Below are 26,557 nucleotides of genomic sequence, written 5' to 3' on the forward strand. Positions count from 1 at the left end.
CCACTGCTGATGATGAATGCCTTTATAGTCTGCTGCTTTAGAATCTTTCAAATTTATCTCTTCCTTTGTAAGCCAGTAAGTATTCTTCCTTCCTTTCTTCTATGTATTCTTCATTTTATTGTCCTACAAGTTTAAAAAAAAATCTAGCCATTTTAATAGCCTTTAAACTATTTGGGGGATGTTCACCAACCAATCTCTGTAATGTCTCCAGAAATCAGAAGAGTGCCTTAGGATTATCACTCCGATGTTGCTACCGGTCAGAAAGGACCACTGCGTATTCTATTCTACCACAACTTTTATTTATGTTTCCATTTTAGTTCCTCTCATGGTGCACTTTCTTTTGGAGTTCCATGAAGGTGGAACCAGTACCATCTTCTTCTGTATTCTCCAAGATTCTAGCAAACTGTATTTTCTATTGTACTGTGGGTTTTAGCTCCCAGCCCATCTCTATAATCATGTTCTTCTGATGTACAAATTCTACTTGCTCTTTACAAATCAACTTAAGCATATCATAAGCTCAACAAGAAGCTCTCATGATCTTTCCCAAGAATACTCAGTTGGAGAATCTCATTTGTTCACTTACATAATTAATTTATAAAAATATAACATAATAAAACAACTACCTACCGTTTTGTTATGTAGTCATAGATAATATGCCAGTTGCAGATATATAAGCTCTAAACTTCAGAACCAGATTTTTTTTAAAGATTTTATTTATTTATTTATTTATTCATGAGAGACACACAGAGAGAAAGGAAGAGGCAGAGGAAGAAGCAGACTCCCCCCGGAGCAGGGAGCCGGACGGGGGGATCGATTCCAGGACCTGGGATCATGACCCAAGCCGAAGGCAGACACTTAACCAATTGAGCCACTCAGGCGCCCCCAGAACCAGATGTTTTGTATTGAAATGTATATACATATATATTTTTTAATTTAATCTTTTCAGTGTTCCAAGATTCATTATTTATGCACCACACCCTGTGCTCCATGCAATACTTGCCCTCCATAATACCCACCACCAGGCTCTCCAAACACCCCCACTCCAAAACCCTCAGTTTGTTTCTCAGAGTTCACAGTCTCTCATACTGTACTGTAATACATCATAGTACCTTTCAATGGTTAATTTATTACACTTTTCTGGACTAGATCTGAGGAATTAGTTGGCAAAAATTCTGACCACTCCAGCAGAATGTCATCCTGGCACCTAGCAGATGTTTAAGAAAAGTTAAAAAAAATTAAGCAATCAGGTGGAAAATGATAACTAAGGAAGAGTGTAAAACAAGATAATTTTTTCTTAAAATAATTCTTTAAGTAATCCTAACATATCCCAGCAAAAATCACAAAAAACAAGTGTTCACAGGGTCTCATTTATTTTGGACAGATACCATTTGTCAGTTCACACATGGCATATCTCTTCAAATGAAATTTTACATAAATATATACATATATCAATATCTAAGTAGAGATATAATTATATATTTAGTGCTAGTGTTTAAGTTATATTAGAGACACCTAGCAGGAATTCACATAAAAATGCGTATCTTAACAATGATAAGCTGTTAGATCTAATTAATTTCATGTAGTTAGTTAAAATTATCAAATTTTACTATTTAGCTATTGTTGCTTAGCGAAGAATTAATCTAAAATCAGTTGGCGGAGTCATCATGTAGAACTATCAAGGTTTTTATTGTAAGTATAGAAGGTTTCTCATCTAAGTAGTATATGTAGAATACATTTAAAAATGCATTTAAAAATCAATATTACATTTTATGTTTAATGCAGGTCAGTGACAGTGTATCTCAAGTGGAACCAAAGGACATTTTCCCCAAAGGTAACACAAAAATTCTCTATTTCTTAATGCACATTATAGTTCACTGAACTTCTCTATTATCTAATTCTGAAATGCCCCCAGTTCATGACAAGCAGCTTCATAGAGTGAGATTCTTAAGATTGAATAGGATGGAAACCAAATTTCTGGTCACCACCCAAGTTTTCTTTTAACAAGTGGTGTCTTCTATCTCAGGGCCCTGTTATTCAGCAAAATTACCGTTCAAGTTAGTCAAGAAGCATTTCATATGTATAATAAAATTTCTCTTTTGTTTTATAAAAGAACATTGTTCACATCTCTATTCCATTCCATTGTATTCTTTTTTCATTTTCCATATTGTTATTCATTGTGTTTGTTTTATATCCTCTTATAGCCATCCAGGGCATAAAAATCATAATGATTGCAAACGACTGGGTATTTTGCACAGGTCATTTCTCCTTTGACCCCAAAACTATGATAGTAAGTGCTTAATGAATATATTCTCAAAAAATCAGAAATTTGATTTAATTGGTATCTTTGGATCTATTAACCAACTGTGTTATAATATTACCCTATACCATTCTTTTAAGCCCATTAGTAAGATGTTATAAATTCTATATGTAGATAGTATAATTATGTTTTTGTATTATTCCATACCCTGTGAAATACAAGAGAAGTCATGAGCTTGTTTTTGCTTAACAAAATCAACCCATGTTTTGAATGTATTTCTCAAAATTTCATTTTTTCAGGTACCATATATTGTAGTAAAGAAATTCTTAAATTTCTCTGTATGTGATCCCCTTTGGACCATGCAGTGAAGACAATGGATCACTTTCCAGAATAATTTTTAAATACATAAAATAAAAGATGTGAGTATGCAGAGGAAACAGACTGTGTAAAATTTACTCATCAAAATAAAACCACAAAAATTAGAACTTATGTTTCCTTACTAACAGGGTAAGATAAGATATAGCAGCATATTTAATAACAATGATAATTTTGAAGTAGTAATGAGAAAAACTTATTTGGGATATCTGCAAAAGCTGCAATATTGTATTAAAATCTTTAAGTTCTACTGCTAACAAATATGCTGCTTTTATTTATTTCCTATATTTATGTTTGAAAGAAATAATCTCTTTCTGCCTGAGGTTAATAAAAATGGAACTATATTCTTTCCACTTAAATTCACAAACGCCTTGATTTCCATTCACAGATGACTCTGTGGTCTGTGATTTCCTGTATTAGTACTTTAATTCTCCTACTAGAAATTTCACAGTGGAGAGTTTTTAAACTGCAAAATGTACATTTTTACTCCTCATATATATCCAGATCCTATCAATCTTTTGAAAATAACATATGATTTTGAGTCCTATTAAGTCAGAGGTGAAACAAATATTTGTCATTTCTTAGCTGCCTAAAACTAGACAAGCCATTTGTTTTCCAAGCATGCTTCCTTATTCATTCCTTGAAATTCTGAGAATTACAAATAATTACTATAAAAACCGAGTACTCCATGGGGCAAAATTGTTCTAAATAAATAGTAGCTTCAAGAAAAGGCTCAGTATAAGTCTGAATTTATCCATGTAGCAAGTTATGTCCCCCAGCGCAGATTACAAATTCACAGATTAAAAATTCACTTCTGAATTTATAGGAATGTACAGAATAAAGAAGAGAAGTGGGATGGTGGTGAGGAGCGACTTAAAGGGAACATGAAGAGGTAAACTGAATAGTAAGAGAACTTGGGGTGTTTCTATAAATGAGTCCCCAACAAAGATGCATCCAAAGGATTGAATCACAACAATCAGAGCATGGAGCCACTGGGTATTGCCGACTGGATTTATTTGCCTGGATTTGTTAAATACCCCTCTGTGTTCAGGGAATGTTTGCAGAAGCCTCTTAGCATATATTCATAATTTCCTTAAATGATAAATTAATATTAATATAATCAAACATAGTTAGAAAATAGTAGTGAACACTTATATAGAGCTTCCATATCTAGCATTATATTTTGGGCTTTATAAAACCTCTAAATCCCCCACAAAAATGAGATAGGTACCCTGAACATCCTTCTTTTCAATGACAGAATGAGGCCCAGTGAGTCTAAGTAATCTGCCTGAAGTCATTTTCTATGAACACAGGCAAAGTATCCAAGACTTTCAAGTCACAACCACATGGTGGAGGTCAGAGGGAGAATTACAAAATATTTTATGAATAACTCTCATTTATAAAATTTTGTACACTCTTCATAACACCTGTTGAAATGTGGCCCTGTAATTGTTATTGAAATCAGGAAACAGTATAAAACATGGGCCCTAGTTTTACATTGTTCCCATTTCAGTTAAGTAAGTAAGATACATATATATATATAAATGTAGCAAAGGATGTAAGTCAGGATTTTGTAACAGATAAAGGTAAATTAACATTTAAAGTTACCGAGTAGCTTCCTATCTTCCTTTTATAACTGAGACATGGTTTTATTCAAGTGTTGATATTCAAAGCACATTAAAAATCAAGCAAATGACGAGACGTTATGAACATATGGAGCATTTGTCAACAGTGGCGTGATTGATGATGAGAATAATTCATGAACTTTTCTGAAATTTTAACTCTTGCTCTCCATCTATTTTGTAAGGCATTACTATTATCATAAATAAAATCTAAAGACAACATTTCATAATTAAACACTCAGTGGATTAAAATATGAGGAAGTTGATATCATTTGCATTTGTCTCCAGGAACACCTGCATTTATTTCTAGGATCTTTTGGTAAGGAGAAACACAGCTGCTAATGTTGTGACTAATGAAAAACATAAAGTCATGAAGAACTGGCTACATTATGTATATTTCTACTATTCTAAACAGAAAAGAGATGACTTGCTTTGGGTTCAGAATATACATTGCATATTATTTTGACTTGTAATTCATTTTGAGGTAATATTATGATATTGGCAGATGTATAAGTCAGCCACGCTGCCATAACAAGATACCATAGACTGGGTAGCTTAAACAACAGACACATATTTTTCACAGTTCTGGAGGCTGGAAGTCCAAAAACAAGGCACCTGTCGCTTCAGTTCCTGGCAAGGCTCCCTTCCTGGCTGGCAGAGTAAGTCTCCTTAAATATAAGCACTGAAAGTGATGCTTATTCATCAAAAGGCCTACAATTTTTGAGGGTAAAAGATTTAAAATCTACAAGTTTGCATTAAATATGTTCTAGAATCCATTTAGTTTTAAAAAATATATTTGTCACTTTAAAAGAAACTTTGAAAAGAACTACAGATCTTCCTCAACTTATGATAGGGTTTGTACTGATAAACTCGCTCTAAGATGAAGGTATCATTAAGTTGAAAATCCACTGACTATATCTAATCTCTGGAACATCCTACCCTACCTTGCACATGCTCACAAAGCTTTTTACAGTTGGGCAAAATCCTTGCCCACAAAGCCTATTTTATAAAGGACTACCTCCTCTAATTTGTTGAATACTGTACTGAAAGTGAAGAACAGAACACTGGATGGGTATAGAATCATTGCTAAGTATATCAGTTGTTTGACCCTCGTGGTGGTGTGGCTGACGGGGAGGGAGCTGTGGCTTGCTGCCAGGGTCCAGCATCATGAGACAATATCAACTGCTTATCTCTAGCCTGGGGAAAGGGCAAAATTCAACATTTAATTTGTGAACTTAATTTAATTTAAATATTGACTTCAGTTTCCACTAAAAGTGTATTGCTTTTGGACTATCAACCCCCCCCCCCAAAGAAATTTAAGTTGAACCATCATAAGTCAGACTTGTTTGTAGTATTCCTTAGAAAATAAACCTACTGGGGCGCCTGGGTGGATCAGTGGGTTAGGACCTCTGCCTTCGGCTCAGATCATGATCCCAGGGTCCTGGGATCGAGCCCTGCATCGGGCTCCCTGTTCACAGGTAGCCTGTTTCCCCCTCTCTCTCTGCCTGCCTCTCTGCCTACTTGTGATCTCTGTCTGTCAAATAAACCAATAAAATCTTAAAAAAAAAAGAAAGAAAATAAACCTACTGATTATAAGAAAAACACATGACATAGTAGTACACTTTATGGTGTTTGGGTCAAAAGATGAAATTTCCTTTTTTAAACTAACCATAATAGAAGTTAGAAAACCTATATAAAATATTCTAAGTGATTGATTTCTAATAGTGGATGATTGAGGTAGTCAAGATGATATAAAATAGAATGGTTATTTTATGACATTGTATTTGCATGCATTAAACTAAAAGTAAGGTCAAATAATTACTAAGATAATTTAAATAATAGATTATATTAAAGTGAATGAATCAGGTTAAATATTGTGATGATGGTTTAGTTGAATTGGAAATTTAAATTTCAAGTGCAATATATGAGATGGTCACACATGACTATTTGATATCAAAATAATATAAATACTGTCTGTGGGCATGATGAGGCAGAGGGGAAAAAAAGTCTTATCTGTTTTAGTCACACTTTAAAATTCTGGAAAACACTTTTGCTATTTATGAAATTTATCTCTTTCATTTTGTATGTTATTATACACACTTTTATTAATTTTTAACATAATATTAATAATTTTAATTCATATTAGCTCCTTAGAACAAACAGGCTTCTATTAAACTGAGCTTTTTTGAGAAGTATCAGCGTTTTTATTCCCAAAAATGTATTAGACACTGCTAAGAACATGGGTCAATTGGATTAATTGTCTTAATTTTGAGCTTCCTTCACCAAATGAAACTAAAATAGCCAAATCCTTGAATTAAAGGTATTTTAAACCAGAACTTTGTATGCATCTGTGTAGTTTCCACTTCAAGGCCTTCTTGACAGATTTTGCATTAACAGACCAACCTAATAATAATCCTGGACCAATGTGCCTTTGAAATTAATCATAGAAGTACTGAATCCCAATGACTAAAACGGTACAGCCTAACTGCTCTTGAACAGTGCTTCCAAAATTAAACAGGAGCTTTATTTCTGAATTTTACGTGGTATAAGAAAAATCTTTTCCTTCAAAATCATTTTATGATGTAAACTTTCATTGAATTAGTCCTTTTTGATAGGCTCCCTTTACATTTACTCTGTGTATCTACACATATGTGTGTTTTGTTTATCTAGAAAGATAATTTCAGAACCAATAACATTGTGGTTCAGTACCAGTTTTCTTAATAAAAACTTAATGTATCACATTACATTCCCAGCACACACTAATTAAATTCCTTTTCATTTCAGTCTGTCTCAGAGGGTTAGAGAAGCTCAAGAATATTTAACAAAATTCAACAAAGCAACTACCTGAAGTTGATACATTAACCTTGGCACTGAAAGTTACTTTATTCAATTCACATATGCCAGAAACACCATTATACAATGACCTAAAAACGACAGTATTTCAGTCTAACTGGAGAGGCTATAAATGAATAACGATCATTTCTAACTCATTATATGTATTATGTATTTTGCCCTGGGAAATTTTAAAGAAAAAACCAAACATCAGCAACAGTAAAAGCATGTCCTACCTGAATGTAAAAAGCTAAAATATAGCTAGATCTTTTCTTGATAATAAGGAGAATGGATAGACTTTCATGCTTGTTAGTGTAATCATTTATAGTCATACATGCCTCACAAACTAAAAACTACATATTGATTAATTCTGTTCTCCTCACTTGGATTCTAAGATGGAAACATGTAATTTCATAAGGAAAATAATTCTTACTATTTAGCCTTACCTCAGGATTACACTTTGCTCGAAGGAAGAACTCCTTCCTATGGGTGATGAGGTTAATGAGAGGTCTCTTTCTTTGATTGATTCTGCGGTGTCATGGGGTCTTTTTCTTCTATAACTATCACAGCTATTCAGACCCACCATCCCACCATGGCTTATTCAAATCTCTTATGGCCATATAGATTTCAGATTTCCTTTTATTTTCTCAGATATTAGGAAGGTAACATTACACATGTACTGTATACTTTATATTATCCCTAGTTTTAAACCGTCTGATCAAAGTCATTCTTTTTTTTTCATAGTGATACAAAAATATCTCCACTAGATTGGGTACATAATGATCAGAAGTAAATTTATGTCAGTTCTGTCAAAAGATTTAATGTAGGTTCAAATTTTTCTGCCAGTCAAAGAGCTTGTTTCCCTCCATCAGCTTATTGAGATATAACTAACATATGAAAATGTATAAGTTTAGAGGCACAATGTAATGATTTGATGCATGCATATATTGAGAAATGATTACTAAACTAAGGTTATTTAACACACTCTTTAATCTCACATAACTATCATTTTTGTTGTTTTGGTGAGAATATTTAAAACCAATGTTCCCAATAACTTTCAAGTATACAATACAGTATTCTTAACTATAGTCACCATACTATACATTTTATCCCCAAGAATTATTCTTCTTATAACCGGAACTTTATACCCTTTGATTGATGTCTTCTCATTTCCCATACCCTAAGCCCTTGGCAACCACCAATCTACTCTTTGTTTCTATGAGTTCAGCTTATTTTATGTTACTTATTTATTTTTTTTTTCATTTTCATTTTCATACCAGTGTAGTTAACATACAGTGTTATTCTAATTTCAGGTATACAATATAGTTGGAATTCAACTATTCTATATATTATTCATTCAGTGTTCATGAAGATAAGGGTATTCTTTTTTTTTTTTTAAAGGTTTTATTTATTTATTTGACAGAGATCACAAGTAGATGGAGAGGCAGGCAGAGAGAGGGAAGCAGGCTCCCTGCTGAGCAGAGAGCCCGACGCGGGACTTGATCCCAGGGACCTGAGATCATGACCTGAGCCGAAGGCAGCGGCTTAACCCACTGAGCCACCCAGGCACCCCAAGATAAGGGTATTCTTAATCCCCATGATCTATTTCATCCATTCCTTCCCCCTACCTCCTCTCTGGTAAACATCTATTTGTTCTCTACAATTAGAGTCTATTTTTTGTTTCCCTCTCTCTTTCCCTTTGTTCATTTGTTTTGTTTCTTAAATTCCACATATGTGTGAAATCATATGGTATTTGTCTTTCTCCAGTTGGCTGGCTTATTTCACATAATATTATACTCTCTAAGTCCATCCATGTTGTTACAAATGGCAAGATTCCATTCATTTTTATGGCTGACTAACATTCCTTTATACATATATCCCATCTTCTTTATATATTGTTCTTTCTTTTTTTTTTTAAGTTTTTATTTATTTATTTGACAGAGAGAGATCACAAGTAGACGGAGAGGCAGGCAGAGAGAGAGAGAGAGAGAGAGGGAAGCAGGCTCCCCGCTGAGCAGAGAGCCCGATGCGGCACTTGATCCCAGGACCCTGAGATCATGACCCAAGCCGAAGGCAGCGGCTTAATCCACTGAGCCACCCAGGCGCCCCCTATATTGTTCTTTCAATGGAAAGAACTTGGACTGCTTCCATAATTGGTTGTTGTAAATAATGCTGCAATACACATGGGGGTGCATGTATCCCTTCAAATTAGTGTTTTTGCATTCTTTGGGTAAATACCCAGTAGTGTGGTTGCTGCATTGTAGGGTAGTTCTATTTTTAATTTTTTGAAGGACCTCCATACTGTCTTGCACAGTAGCTGTACCAGTTTGCATTCCCACCAACAGTTGTAAGAGGGTTCCTTTTTCTCCACATTCTTGTCAACACTTATTATTTCTTGAATTTTTGGTCTTAGCCATTCTGGACAGTGTGAGTATACCAAATGCCAAATGCCAAACAGTAGTTTGACATTGCATTTCCTTGATGATAAGTGATGTTGAGCTCACATGATTGAGTTTCAAGTATCTGTTGCCCATGTGCATGTTTTCTTTGGAAACATGTCTGTTTGTGTCTTCTACCCATTTTTAAATTAGATTTTTTGTTTTTAAATATTTGTTGATATTTGTTTTTTGGGTATTGAGTTATATCAATTCTTTATGTATTTTGGATACTGACCCTTTATTGGATATGTAATTTGAAAATGTATTCTCCTATTCAGTAGGTTGGCTTAAAGTTTTATTGGTCATTTTCTTTACTGTGCAAACGTTTTTACTTTGATGTCGTCCCTATAGTTTATTTTTGCTTTTATTTTCCTTGGGTCAGGAGACATATCTAGAAAGATGTCACTATGACCAACTGCAAAGCCTTTTGATTTTGTAATATTTCATTAGAAACTACATCCATGCAGTCATTTTTTGAAGACCACTTATCCTTTCCATTTGGATGACAGTGCACCTGCCCCTCATTCCCCTGCCATAGCACAAGCATGGGATTAAACAGATGGTTCACCTTCCCACAAAGCTAGATGAGTCAAATATTGGAACAACTCCCAGGTTCAAACGTGTTCATTTGAATCCACTTTTATTTAGTGGTTGTTACTCATGTGGTCAGTTCATTTGGATTGCCTGTTGAAGCCCCTGAGAATTTCCAAGCATGCTCTTTTTTTCTGTTTTTGACAGTGGCTGAAGCAGCTTCCTTAAATAAAGCATATTCATCTTTATGGAACTAAATGGTCTCTATCCCCCCCCTTTTTTTTCATTGACCACCAATTGTCAGGAGAAACTTTCCTTTAAAGTAATGAATTATCTGCATAGCAGCTGACCATCACCACAACTATCCTTACTCTTTCTTGCCCCTTAAATTGTTTTAGCAATTTTCCATCTATTTTCTTTTCATTCAGCTTTCTGTCTTCTTGAATAAGAATTTTAAAAGAAGAGCAATGAAGTATAAAGGAAGGATAGCCTCAAATTTTAACATATGGGTCTGGATGTCAGTCCATGATCCATATTAAGGGATTCGAACACTGTAATGGCAAAAATGCACCTCTGTTTCAGGGAAGATAAAATGGTAAGTGTTTGAATGCACTGAAAGCTGTTCAGTATGGTAATAAAAATAACAGTTTGGATACTGGCGAAATTGTTAAGCAAGACATATGGAGTCCATGATCTAAATGCTAGTGTTAGGAATAAAAGCAAAAATTGGATTTTAGAGTGATTTCAAAGTGAAAACTCTCTGGTCATGTTCCCAGACAGATTTGGGGTGAGGAATTATAAATACAAATTCAGGAAGCATCTGCACAAAAGCAAAGGTTAAAGCAATGGAACAGCAATATTACCTGATAGAAAGTAGAGTTCTGAAAGAACATATTGAGAGCTGATAAAATATGTGGCTAATAGGACACATTTGCAGTAAGAATATAGATTGTTCAAGACAAGAAATCAAGTAGAAAAAATATGGTTATATGATTAAAGAAAAGATGGTATTTTTCCTTTTACAAAAACTCATTCATATTACTTATTCATTACCTTTTTCATTGTGGATTATTGGTTATTTTCATATAGATACTTTGGACATGTATGAATGTCTTCTGTCTTCTTTGAAGTGCATATTGTCCTGTTTTACATGGTATATATATCCAGTAAATAGTAGTAGTAGTAGTAGACAAGTGTAAGAAAAGGTTGACTTAAAGACATCTGTTTTTAAAATAGTTGGTTTTGCACAGTGAGATACCACCTCACACCAGTCAGAATGGCTAAAATCAACCAGGAAACAACAGGTTCTGGTGAAAATGCAGAGAAAGGGGAACCCTCCTACACTTTTGATGAGAATGTAAGCTGGTGCAGCCACTCTAGAAAACAGTATGGAGGTTCATCAAAAAGTTGAAAATAGAGCTACCCTACGACCCAGCAATCACACTACTGGGTATTTACCACAAAGATACAAATGTAGTGATCCGAAGGGGCACTTGGACCTGAATGTTTACAGCAGCTGTATCCACAATAGCCAAACTTTGAAAAGAACCTAGATGTCTCCATCAACAGATGAATGGATAAAGAAGATGTGAGATAAATATAGTGGAATACTATGCAGCCATAAAAATGAAATATTGCCATTTTCAACAATGTGGATGGAACTAGACTGTATTAGGCTAAGTAAAATAAGCCAATCAGAGAAAGACAATGATCTCATTGATATGAGGAAATTGAGAGGCAGGGCAGGGGTTCATGAGGGAAGGGAGGGAAAAATGACACAAGATGGGATCAGGGAGGGAGACAAACCATAAGAGACTCTTAATTGCAGGAAACAAACTGAGGGCTACGGGACAGAGAAGGGATAGCGTGGCTGCGTGATGGACACTGGGGAGAGTATGTGCTGTGGTGAGTGCTGTGAATTGTGTAAGACTGATGATTCACAGACCTGTATCCCTGAAACAAATAATACATTATATGTTAATAAAAAAATAGTTGGTTCTGAAAACATAGAGGATTTATTCCATATAAGTTAATCAAGGAGAAATTCAGTACTGCACAGGGATGGATTAAGCAAATATCATAAGAGAAATGCTAAGTCCACCGATATGATCCATCTTTGTATAAGAAATAAAGCCTCTAGATGACATATAATTAGCTGCACATGTAATTAGCTGTTAATGAGATATAATTAAATAAATAATAAACATTATTACTAGTGAGAGTTTAATGGACATGTGGGGAGCAGATGTTTGAAAGAGATGAGGCCTATTGGAGGTAGGAAAGGTGTGGAATAATAGAAGTAAATTCTTCTCTATCATTACCTAACATGTAGATGTATATTGTGTCACTGTGACAATGCTAGGCTGCATCTGCTCAGATGCACTCCCAGAACATGTATGAGTACTCATTGGCATAAAGTGAAAGTCCCTTTGATCTCTGTTACATTGTCTCTGCCTTGTTACAAAAGAAAGAGAGTAACTGCATAAAACACATTCATAAGACTACTTTTTTAGAATTTGTTTTAACCATATTGTTGCAAATCTTTGCAGCAGCATGAAAGTTGTTTAATGAATATTCAGTTACATTCCAGGTACACATTAGGGAGTTAAAATGTCTTCATTTAGGAATTAGTCTTGGCAAGTTAAAAAAATATTGCCTTGTATGTTAAGTAGTTGGATGAAACCATTTATATTTTTACCTAAGAGTTATACCAGTCTCATATTTGATCAGTTTTCATATTCCCTTTAATCAACATGATCATCAACATGGGATCTGAGGACCCCTGAAGTTCTCGAGGTCTTCTCTTTTCAAATCCACATTGTGTAGAACAGAAATCTTTTATAGACCTCACCCAAAACATTTGGCAACAGATTAAGCTATTCATTACAGAAATTCCAAAAATGCAAAACAATGTCATTCACCAATTAAATTTTCTTTTGTTTTTAAAAGTGTATGTCTTGGGGCGCCTGGGTGGCTCAGTGGGTTAAGCCGCTGCCTTCGGCTCAGGTCATGATCTCAGGGTCCTGGGATCGAGTCCCACATCGGGCTCTCTGCTCAGCAAGAAGCCTGCTTCTCTCTCTCTCTCTCTCTGCCTGCCTCTCCGTCTACTTGTGATCTCTCTCTGTCAAATAAATAAATAAAATCTTAAAAAAAATAAATAAATAAAAGTGTATGTCTTCTTTGGAGAAGTGTCTATTCATGCCTTCTGCCCATTTGTTGATGTGATTATCTGTTTTTTGAATGTTGAGTTTGAGTTCTTTATAGAACTTGGCTATCAGTCCTTTTTCTGTAGTGTCATTTGTGAATATCTTCTCTCATTCTGTGGGTTGCCTCTTTGTTTTGTTGACTGTTTCCTTTGCTGTGCAGAAGCTTTGTATCTTGATGAAGTCTCAAAAGTGCTTTTGTTTCCTTTGCCTTTGGAAGCATGTCTTGAAAGAAGTTGCTGTGGCCAATGTCGAAGAGATGTGAAAAAATGTTCATCATTATTAGCCATCGGGAGATTCAAATCAAAACCACATTGAGATACCAACTTACACCAGTTAGAATGGCCAAAAATAACAAGACAGTAAACAAGTGTTGGAGAGGATGTGGAGAAAGGGGAACCCTCTTATACTGTTGGTGGGAATTCAAGTTGGTGCAGCCACTTTGGAAAACAGGTGGAGATTCCTTAAAAAATTAAAAATAGAGCTACCCTATGACTCCGCAATTGCACTACTGGGTATTTACTCCAAAGATACAGATGTAGTGAAGTGAAGGGCCATCTGTACCCCAATGTTCATAGCAACAATGGCTACAGTCGCCAAACTGTAGAAAGAGCCAAGATGCCCTTCAACAGATGAACCTATAAAGAAGATATGATCCATATATACAATGGAGTATTATGCCTCCATCAGAAAGGATGAATACCCAACTTTTGTATCAACATGGACGGACGGGACTGGAAGAGATTATGCTGAGTGAAATAAGTCAAACAGAGAGAGTGAATTATCATATGGTTTCAGTTACTTGTGGAGCATAAGGAATAACATGGAGGATATGAGAAGAAGGAAAGGGAAAGTGAATTGGGGGAAATCGGAGGGTGATATGAACCATGAGACACTGTGGACTCTGAGAAACAAACTGAGGGCTTTGGAGGGGAGAGGGGTGGGGGTTGGGTGAGCCTGGTGGTGGGTATTAAGGAGGACACATATTGCATGGAGCACTGGGTGTGGTGCATAAACAATGAATCTTGGAACACCGAAAAAATAAAATTAAATTAAAAAATCACTAAAAAATAATTTTAAAATGCGGTTGCATTTTATTAAAATATGTTACTTATGTTAGCATGGGATTATTTTCATTATTTTTAAGAGAGTAAATATATTAAAAATTTCTCCATTCTCATTTATAATTTATAAATCTTGGGAGATATAACTCACATAAATCATTCTTGGGTCTTCAATAATTTTTAAGAGTGTGAATGGTGTAAATGGAGGCTGAGATGGAAAAGGTTGAGGATGGTCAGTAGAGTTCATTCTGGACAGCATCATCAGAGTGTGGGATTTCATTATACTGATACACCTAGTATGCCTTTCCACAATTTTAAGAGTGTTTTACTTTTTTTCTTTTCTTTTATTTCTTCATTTCTCATTATTTCATTTTACTTTTCTCACTTTCTTGAAGTATAACTGTTTTTCAATATGCTTGTTGGGCCTGAAAATCTAGCGGTAGATCTAAAATGCCCCAGGTAGAATCTCCCATAAGATCAAATCTGACTTCTCACAGTCTATAAAGTTCCTACAACTACTTCATTTATGATCTCCAAGTAGACCGTAACCACTTAAAATTTTACAGATTTCCACAATCTAGTTCCTCTGTAATACTGTTCTCATCCTCTCTAAATTTCTAACATTTTCCCAATCTGTATTCCACTCATAAAAGGATCACTAAAAGAAGCAGTTCAAACTAATCTCAAAGAGTGTGAATTGGTTGTGTGCAATTATTTTTTTGGGCTCCTAATGAGACACAGTTGAATACTGCATTCCTACTTTATTCTGCATATTATGTTAGCTGCTGAGAACATTACTAAAAGGACAATGTGATGTACTAACTAACCTGAGAAGGTATAGGTGTCTTGAGAGGACAAAGAAGAAATCTGAAACTGAATCATAATGGACATATAGTATTTACCAGGTGATAGGAAATGGTGAAGGTAGGAAAAAGAATTCCAGGTAGAAATGATGAATGTACATCTGCCCTGAAGGGAGAAATAATATTAAAATTACAAATGTGGCTATCGATATAATTTAAAAAAGAACAAGAATCAGGTCATAAAAGACTTTTTATGGTATGCTATTTTTAAAATTAATGTGGGGGCAATCTGTACTACTCTAAGTGTGTAAATGAGAGGTTAATATTTCAGTATTTCCCCGTTTAAATCTGTGTGTGTGAGAAAAATCCTTGGAAGTGTAATGAGTGAGTTATCTTCTCCAAATATTCATCTATAAGCAAATGAAATAATTTTACAAATACACTTCTCATCAAAAGTAGCTGGATATTAAGTATAATAATAAAATAATTGAAACAATTATTGAAAATGCTGCTCTAATTATTGTTATCTTAACCTGTGTGTTCTGTTTATACAGTCCAAAATTGTGACAGAATTTTCAAATTTATGTTAAATTATTAGTATCTACACCATTTTGTTGCCTACAGTTTGTTAAAAGACCAGAAGACTTTCTTTTTCAAATCACCTGTAGTGCCAATCTAAAATGACTACAATTTCTAAAGTTCTTTTTTTTTTAAATACATCAGTTAACACAGTCTATTCTTCTGATTGTCCCATAGCTTCCTTAACATTTTGAGATATAACACTTTGAGTTAGAAATATGGAGCTAATATTTTAAAAGATACATTAATCCACAACAATGGGATGTAAATTTTTAAATTCTCTTTTCTTGAAACTTTCTTTAACGAGGAGCTAACTTGAACTTCTATAAACTATTGAAACATAGTATCAAGGTACGTTCATGGCAATGCATCAGTTGGATTCATTTGAAACTGGAAAATGCGTGTGTTCACTGGAGCATTTAAAATGATGAACAGGGGCACCTGGGTGGCTCAGTGGGTTAAAGCCTCTGCCTTCGGCTCTGGTCATGATCCCAGAGTCCTGGGATCGAGCCCCGCATCGGGATCTCTGCTCAGCAGGGAGCCTGCTTCCTTCTCTCTCCGCCTGCCTCTCTGCCTACTTGTGATCTCTGTCTGTCAAATAAATAAATAAAATACTTTAAAAAAAAATAAAATGATGAACAACAGGGCTAATTTATTAGAATAAAGTCAAACCAAATCTCAGTTAGAGGAAAGGACCACAATTAAAAGTGAAACCAAATCTCAGAGGAAAAGACCACAATTAATTGTTAGAGGACAGTCCTCGGGGTCAGGTTAGAACAGACTACATAAATTCTTTAGTCATGTATTTTCCACCCCAAACGTAAAGAAAAAAAAAACAAAACCTATACTCATTGACTCCAATCTCAGTTAATTATTTTCAGTTTTGATATGCTTTCCCACATAAAATAAATTTTAACTTCCCAAATCTCTATTTGATTTCAAGGTCAACATTTTAATAAGACGCTATGTAAAACAGTCTTTATTAATAATCATTTTCCACATCAGCTTCTATTCCTTATGCATTGTTACTCTATTTATGTAGCAAAACTAGTTCAGCCTGCTAAAAGCTAAACAGTTTTAAGTAAATCTGAAATATCTAGTTTAAAAATTATATGATCCTTTATGAATGCCTACCACGTCTCATACAACTTCAATATATTACATTTAGTTTTGTCCCAAGTACAAATGTGCCTTATTTAGAACATTTTTTGGTAATTGTGATTCAATGCTCTGAATATTATTTCTGAATTTTCTATATCTCATGTGATATTTTTAATTGAACAAAACCCCAAGGGAATGCCTATAAGCATGTGGGGATTATTCAGAAAGGAGTGCTGTTAAGAGACTTGAAATTTTAATCAAAAGGCTTTGGAGATAGAGATAGGAGAAGAAGAAGAGAAAAGCAGAGATTCAGTTCAAAGAATTTTAGTAATTATGGCAGCAATAGATAATACTTTAAGCTAAAGGTTAAAAAAAGGAAGAAACTTTTCTTTTTTAGTTTTTCCTGCTTAATAAGTCATGAATTTTGAAATTCCAGTAATGGTTACGTATTAGACTTATCAATGTACTAAATATTTAGAGGTTTATAAAGTATAAGTAGATAAAAATAATTTGACAAAGCTCCACATCAAAGAGCCAATACGGTTGAAAATAAACATGCATAAGCATTAAATATAGTCAAAGATAATAAAATAATAAAAAAGTGTATAAATAAAAACATAATAAAAAGAGTAAGGATATAGAAATTATTCTATTTAGGTCTTTCTAAAAGAATGTAAATCAGATAAAATCTTTTGAGAAGTATAGGAGTAATAATTTCTTCTTATATATGGCCTCAAGAGCTGTTGCTCATATATAAAATCTGTATCCTCCCATCTCATTACTTAAACTGGAACAAAGTCCTTATCAAAGGGTACCTCAATTGGAGACAAATGATGTTCTCCCTCATTTAACATAGGGGCAATTCACTCTTTAGTGTCCACGGTAAATGCTGCCCACATTAATAAAAGACTTACTAAATAGAAAACAAAACACAAATAAATAAGTATGTAAATATGATATTTAACTTTATATATTAACAAAATATACTATTAATTTTTATTTAAGCATGGATATTAGGTACTTGTAAAATAAAATCTATAATAAACAGTAAAAAAAGAGTGTTTTATATTTCATAGCACTTTTGTATGTTCTTAAACTTTAACAAATAATTAGTTGAGCCAAATGTTACTAAGATTCTATAACTTTAAACTGTAGGTTCTAACAGTATAATTTTTATTTAATTTTAATCATAAATGTAAAAGAAGAAACTGTAACTGACCCCCATTATCTAACATAGTACTAGAAGTCCTAGCCACAGAAATCAGACAACAAAAAGAAATACAAGGCCTCCAAATCAGCAAGGACGGAGTGAAACTTCCACTATTTGCAGAATACATGATATACTATATAGAAAATCTGAAAGACTCCACCAAAAAACTGCTAGAACTGATACACGAATTCAGTAAAGTCACAGATACAAAGTCAATGTACAGAGATCTGTGGGATTTCTACACACCAATAGCAAAGCAGTAGAAAGAGAAATTAAGAAATAAAGAAATCTTATTTTATAGACATTTTTTATTTTAGTTTTGTCCTTGAAAATATCAAATATTGAGGGATCTGGAATTCATGATGATTTCGGTTAACTTTGACATGGATTTTATACTCTTCATTCTACTTAACTAGATTCAGTTGGGGAGGCACTTGGGTGTATATGTACTTCTACAATTTTTCTTAAGGTCCTCAGTAGAAAATAATGAACAATTTAGAAAATTCATAAAAATGTTATAATTTTCATAAAATTTGATAAACATTTAGTGAATAAACTTGCTAATTATCTAAAGATAATATTTTTATTTTTGTATTTCAGGTTTCTATTTTGAAATAAAATATGGAATTTATATGAATAAAGTATGAATATATCAAGTTCCCTGTCGATAACTGCTAATTAATGTTGAGAGTTGACTTATGAGGTTTTTAAATTTTTATTTAACAATAGTTAGCATACTCTCTTTTCTTAGGAATTTAAATTCATTTATAAAATGAGTTTAAGGGAAGAAAATGAAAGACATCTCTAAAAGTCTATATATTTCATTACCTATTTTAGTATGTATATTATATATCATAATTATATGCAAAATATAATTCTAAAATGTGTTCGTTTATAAATTATATAGTCTTCAAAATAAAATGACAATTCATTATCTGAAACAAGGGAAGTAGAATATCCTTGAGAATGTTCAAAATTTTCCTTTGCAGAATAACCTGAACATTGTATAGGAGGGGATGGGATAGGTGTGATAGGAGGGAGATAATCTGTTATGAAATAAAGGAGTTAACTGCAACTGAAATAAAGGGATTTAGAAACACTGCTGAGATAGAATCAATACAATTTGTTACTTATTGAATGTAAGTGAAAATTAGGAGGAAGAGGAACAATGACAAGTTTGAATCCGGAGTAACCGTATAGAATACATGACTACCTGGAGATAGCACATCCTTAAGGATAGGAATTATGAGGTAAGTTGCTTTGGGGTGTGTTTGTTTGCTTGATTGTTTACTTTCTTGATGTGGATATAGTTTGGAAATATGAATCTGGATCTCAAGAAATAAGTGGTCACTGTAAACTCAAATTTATGAATAAGCTACTGAGAGGTAATTTTAGTAAATACATGAATGGATGGAGAGAAACATATAAAAGTAAAAAGAGAAAGGGAATATGCAATCAGTTTGGTCACAGAGAAGTATCAGAACAAAAAGGACTGATAGAAGCTGTTAGATATCTGTAATTTTGAATCACTGTTCATGAGTAAGGGCTGAACAATGGAGGAAAATGTAATGAATATTACTTGAAGAATCCTTGGGGGGACTTAACCAGTAGCAAATCTCAGATAAGACTGTCAAATATTGTTTTACAGTACAAAAGGTGCATCCTGACAGTGGAAACCAATCAATCCTGTATAAAACAGCAGGGCTGGGTGCACAATGCTGGTCTGCATTTCCAATGGGAGTGAAGAAACTGATCTGATGGAAGTACCTAAGAAAAGATATATTTACACAGTTCAGCGAGTCAATGAGACAGATAGGAGAGATTATGTTGATTGGAAGAAGTTCCAGCTGCCAACATGACATGGGCTGCAGAGTCATCAATCAGATTTTTTCAAAGAGCTAGAAAGAAGGGAAATGATAAAACAACAGTTTTCAATAAAATTTTATACTTTCTGAAACGATCACTAAAAGTCATTTTCAGACCTTTTAAGTACTTGAGACAGAGTCCTATGTTATAATCCTGCCCTTGTCACCTGTTAGTTGTATGACCTTGGGCAAATCAGGTTTTCTATATTTACCTCAAAATTTCATGTGTAGAACTTTTAAAAATAAATGTAATTGAATTATTAAAGATAAAGCACTTATTGAAAGGCCTAGGAATACTAATTACTATCTGTATTATTATTATTGTAGTTTTCATTAACTGCATTCCTAACATGCCAGATATGCAGTAAGCCTAGAGGAGATATTGGTCCCAGATTAGAGCAAATCAATAGTCTCAAGAGGAAGAGTGATATTTCTTTAAGAAATGAACATTAGTAAACTGTCTATGGATTGGAAGGGGAGATGAACCATGAGAGACTATGGACTCTGAAAAACAATCTGAGGGTTTCGAAGGGGTGGGGAGTGGGAGGTTGGGGGAGCCAGGTATTATGAAGGGCACATATGGCATGGAGCACTGGGTGTGGTGCATAAACAATGAATTCTGTTATGCTGAAAAGAAAATAATTAAAAAAAAACTGTTTATGGTATTGAGAGGAGACTGACTCAGCTGGGGAAATTATGTATTGCTAAATACATAAGAAACTAAATAGTGGAAGAGATAATAGCACAGTTCACTCCATGACGGAAGTATTTTACATTGGAGCATCATTCTGCTGGATGTGATAGTAGAAGTGAAATCACACCCTCAAATGGATTTGATACTGTTATCTATGTAAGTCCTCCAGTCCAAACTGAAGAACTATTTGAAAATAATAGTTTGGAAACGTTTTCCTATAATACTGCTGTATGCACTCAAACAACTCTAGTGTTGTATGGGCACATTAATCTCTTTAGATTTGATAAAAGGAAACTGATAAAAGGAAAAAAAAGGACTAGACAAAAGGAGAGGGTGACGAAAAGGGTTCTTCTAATTTATTTTCCAGTGTTTAATAGCTACATGCTCCCATGGGAACTCTTGGTAATAAATGGCTCTGTTTTAAACCAAAATTCTCATTTCTTGAAATCCATTAACTTTGTATTACCTAACAATATAAGAAGTCTTAGCTTATTATTAGTTCCTTGAGAACATGTGTAGACACATGTATTTACCTCTATATGTCTAGTACACATTTTGCATATAATAAATGTTTAACAATTATTTTTAAATGAATGTTCAGGCAACATCCAAGGTAAATTTAACTTCATAATAAATTCATGATGGACAGGATCTCTGTAATGATTTCTTTCCATCTCCACAGATCATAAAATATTCCATATGGTTTGTTAGGTTAGTGATAGAACACCAGTTATAACTGGTTGAAGAGGAAACATATCTTGCTGCTCACAATTCTGAGAAATGAAAGGGAAAGCTCTTGCTTAAGACATGACTGGGCCCTAGGGTTCAAAAGATGTCATCAGTTGTCTAGCTTGTCTATCCTTTTCTGTTTACTTTGATTCACTTTGATTTATGTATTTTTAAAGTTAATTCTTAGGCGGGCCTTCCACATATTGGCCTTAATATCCCCTGGCAGTCCAAGGATCACCTGTTTCTCAGTCATATCCATTTTAAAAAGAGAAATTCCCTCATTCCTAGAATCAGTAATGATCTCATAAAAGGATGCTTATTATCTACCTTTGTATAACCTCTAATACCATCACTATATCAGGAGTGGAATGGGATATTATTGACTATCCAGGGTCATTATCTAGGAAAAGTACTGCAGAACAGTGACAATGCTGACACCATCAGTGGGGAAAGGACACTTCCTGAAAGGAAAAACAAATTAAACAGCCAAAAAGTAACTGAAGTTCATTACACAGTCTAAATTTAATTGTTGATCTACTATTCTCTATTATTAATAGAATTTAATAACCTATGTTTTCACTATTTTTTACTTTTCCTCCATACAAGTATGGATGTTTTAGATCTCTTCATAACTAACCAGCCAAAGTAGTGGTTTAAAATAAGAAATTTCAGGCACCTGGGTGCCTCAGTGGGCTAAGCCTCTGCCTTGGGCTCAGGTCATGATATTTGGGGATAGAGCCCCACATTGGGCTCCCTGCTCAGAGAGGAGCCTGTTCCTCCCTCTCTCTGCCACTCCCCCTCCTTATGCTCTTTCTCTCTCCCGTTCTCTCAAATAATTAAATAAAATCTTTTAAAAAATATTTTAAAAATTCATTTTTTCATGGCTTTGTAGAAGGGCCCAGTTCGTGGTTCATGTCCAGTTGGCAGAAAATGGAGTGCCTGGAATTGGCGGATCCTTTTCTTACACATCTTAAGTGTTTTCGTTCTCTCCCTGTCTGTATTTCATCTCGTTTTTAAGGCTCTGGCTTTCTTTCAGGTTTTTCCCCCCCCTAATGGAATGTTTGTCTCAGGGTAATTGCACTTCCTACAGGGTTTCTGGAAAATGTAAATGGCTAGCAATTTAACGACTGTGCTCACTGATGGTCCAACATCATTACTTCTATGATATTCCATTGTTTCAGATTCAGTGAATGACATACACTACTCTACTTCTGGATAGGAGAGAGACAATTTCACTTTTCAGAAGAATATGTGAGTAGAAAGATAAGATTATGATGTTTTATGAACAGAGGCTGCTGCACTGGGTAAATAAGATACCTCCTTATTGATCCAAGACTGAATATATCCATTTCTATGACAGAAAAAAATGATATGAATTCTATTTTGTTAAGGAAATCAGAATTCGAGAACTCATACATTGTGATTATCATTCTATCAGCAAGAGGCATAACAACTAATTATTATTTTAACTATTAAAATTATTGATGTGTATGTTCCTGCAAATTTCTTTTATAAAACAAATAATTAGTGCTCTATGTCAAAAGTTGATTACTGATTAACACCATGATATCATATAAGTTTCTTGATTACCTTTAAAAAGCAGCTGTTTGCAAATATCTCACACTATGTGATTGGAGTTCCACTTTCCCTAAACATGTACACATGCATAAAATAAGCTCACGATTTATTTTAAAAATGATAATATAATAGGTATATTCTCTGAAAAATTAATACTACAAAAATATGGATTTCATGTTATGTCCATTAATGTCACTTTCATAGGCCAGTATTTAATACTGTCTTATAGGAGGATTAAAATGATTATATCTGATAGGCCATCAAATTCCACTATACTTTCTAAATTAAGATTATTAGTTATTTTTGCCTTTCTTCTTCCAGGAATTTATAGAATATGAAGTAAAGATGTTCTATAAAGAAAAAATTAAAATACGTGATTAATGTGCAGAAATATTAAAGACTATAGTTACCATATATTTTCAGAGAAACCTTTTTTGTAATCATACACATAAATATTAAAACAATACATATCTTTTTTCTCAGTTACACATACCAATTTTTTCGGGGAGTGATCAGTGCTGTCTTGTAGGAATAGAGCAATCTGATTATTTCTCCTATCAAACACTGGAAATATGAAGAACAGCTGGTCCTAAGAAATTTGAAGGAAGCTTGGGTGGTCGCAGCAGCTTCTTTCACGTTTTCATTCACATAGCAAGTGGATCACAAAAGCCTCTAGACGTGTTTTTAAAAGCTGTGATAATCAGAAAATGAAGAGGAGAGAGCAAATATTGGCATTGAAAATATTAATAAAGTGTCAGATGCAAAAATGTATGACTAGCAGTCATTTTCACTTAAAAATTATCATCTCAAATAAATCAAGAGTCTCTACCTCTGATACTTTCCATTACCACAGTGTTAGAAGAGGCTGTAAATTATTTTAAGGGGGTAACTGCATATTTCAGTTTTTCTCTTGCTTGATCTTCTACAAACATGGTAAGAAAATGTTGGGAGCTGAAGGAATAGAGTCTATGTTTGATATGGATTCCTACAAATCAGATATAAATATTAATTGTGAATATTCATCTCACTGAATTTCTCTCTTTGGATAATTGAACTTATGATTTACCTTAAAAATATTATAAGTTAAATAGTATACTTATAAAACATTTTATCTTTTGTAAGACTTAATGTGTGACTACTTCAAAATATATGAATTGTCAACTTCTTCAGCAAATTATTAAATAAAATATTAAAATGTAAATATATTCATTGATTATCAAATTGGAAAGACATTAAGGATTGCTATTCAGCACTATCAAGGGGTTATGTTATATGTGCAATGTGCCTCTAGAGCAATGATATATTTTCCAGAAAACATACCAATGTGATTTGGGAAACTGATGGATCAAACATAACACACTTTTTAGTCACTTGACTTGGAAATATTGTTGGTTTGGGCCTAAAAGATATAAACAAAATTGAACATTACTTTAGGTAAAAATTTCAGTATTTATAAAAGTAAAACACATGTATTACTGTGCACCCATGAACATGATTATACTAACAAACAAAAAGATAATCATGAAAGAATGGGTAATATAAAGGAGAATATATATTGTATCAGGTTGTGATCTCAAAAGTCTCGATCAATTTATCTATCTATGAATCTGTGTATCTCTGTGTGTCTGAGCATGTGGGTGGGTGTCTGTGTTTCATTACTTGCTTATTTGAAAATGTCATATCTACCAGGAGGTTGACACAATTCACTGGTGTCAGGTAAAGGAATTAAACATACTGGAAGGAAGTGTAGAGATAAATATGCATATCGGATTAGAAAGTAGTGCTGTATACTACATGGCCTGCTCAACTTAATTACAGATGAAGAAATGGGGAGCATGAGAATATTCAGGCAATATTAGAATATAATTTAATATAGAAAATTCTTATGAACTTCAGAAGAAAAACTGAAAATATTGTAAAAGCATTAGATAAATTATAAAATAGTAAGTAAGTAATAAAATACAATTTAAAATACAAATTGAGGGGTACCTGGGTGGCTCAGTGGGTTAAGCCTCTGCATTCAGCTCAGATCATGATCTCAGGGGCCTGGGATCGAGCCCCACATTGGGCTCTCTGCTCAGCGGGGAGCCTGCTTCCTCCTCTCTCTGCCTGCCTCTCTGCCTACTTGTGATCTCTGTCTTTCAAATAAATAAATAAAATCTTTAAAAAAATTAAAAAAAATAAAATCCAAATTAAAATGGATAAACTTCTGTATAAGGGCAACAGTTAGAAATCTGGAGCAATCAGTTTCACAAATTTCCTAGAAGTCCAATAACCCAAAATTATTTTTATTCACCCATGTATATGCACTCAAAGAAAGCATTATTTTTCATCAACAATATAGTTCAGCAACTATGCCTTTGTCCATTGGAAAGAAGCTAGTGTCTCTGCTAGAGTATGCCATATCGAGTGTTAAAGCAAGGACTGCCTGAGATCTTGAATAAATAGAGTGTGTAATGTGACCTCACCTACCCGCTTCACACATACACAAATACTACTGACCCATTAAAGAACAACTCTACTAGTGTTGGACAAAAGAGCGGAAACAATCTTTACAAAATCAGGCAGTGAAGGTCCATGTAGCGTCCTATGAGCCTTCAGCCTCAGGCATTTTATTTTCATGCTCATTAATTCTGACTCGTCACAGATCGAAGAGATATTTTTGAAAGGTTATGATATTCAGGGATTGGTACTGTGATTCATACCCACTTATAGTTTATTCCATTGAGTGTTTTAAATGAGAAGAGAACAGGAAAAGAATTTTTCAACCAGCATATGAAATATTGGACATACCTTATGGATATTTACCTTGCAACTTAAACATTTTTGCTTATAAAATATAAGAGGTACCTAGAATAATTATGAGGACTATTTGTGATACTTTATGCAGAAATGCCTTATAAACTAAGGCAAAATAGTTATGAATCATTAGGTATTTTAAATCCTACTAGATAGCCATTAATACAAAACACAATAAGCTTTTTAAATATTTCTCAAAGGATGAGGAAAGTGGTCATTCATATATATATATATATATATATATACACACACACATATATATATACACATATATATGTATATACATATGATATCTATCTATATATAGATATATAGATATAGATATATATGGTATATATCACTCATTTTGTTTGATAGGAGAAATATTCTCTGAGCCGCTTTATTTTCTTTTACTAACTGCTAGTTACCTCCTCTCTGTCCTTCTTGGTTTGTGTAAGTAGTCATTCATATCCTTCATAAACTATTTTTCTCAGTAAGGTGAAGGAAAATTGTTCACTAAGGTTAAAGAGAGATGCTGTTAAGAAACACATATATTATAGAAAACTCTTTGGTATTCATACCCTCAAAACCCAGGGTGAGAACAGTAAAATATTCCCACTTGTACAAAAATAATTACATATTTTATACAAAGTGGCACTTCCTCCTACCTTCCCAAGTCAGTAGTTTTTCCAAATATGCCATTAATCAGAACATAGAACAGTTAGAAATAGAACAGAAGTTGAATGGATCTTTATATCACATTAGATAAAGGCACCACAGAAATAAGAGATAGTAGGAAAGTCTATAACTTGTCATGATTTACTTCCTCAAGATTACCTTGGCATCTACTGTATCATTTCCAGGTGCAGACTTATACTTCAAAACCCGGTCCATGCCA

General features: G+C 33.8%; 1 long non-coding RNA gene across 1 annotated transcript; it reads right to left on the bottom strand.

Annotated features, from left to right (window-relative positions):
* Positions 1-23,565, bottom strand: LOC125095424 (uncharacterized). The gene is made up of 3 exons (XR_007125876.1): positions 23,375-23,565; positions 5,299-5,451; positions 1-123 (listed from the first exon to the last, which is right to left on the bottom strand). It is a non-coding gene; the product is annotated as an uncharacterized LOC125095424 (long non-coding RNA).
* Between the last annotated feature and the right edge of the window lie 2,992 nt (positions 23,566-26,557).

This window comes from Lutra lutra, chromosome 3 (genome assembly GCF_902655055.1).
Source record: "Lutra lutra chromosome 3, mLutLut1.2, whole genome shotgun sequence".
Lineage (NCBI taxonomy): Eukaryota > Metazoa > Chordata > Mammalia > Carnivora > Mustelidae > Lutra > Lutra lutra.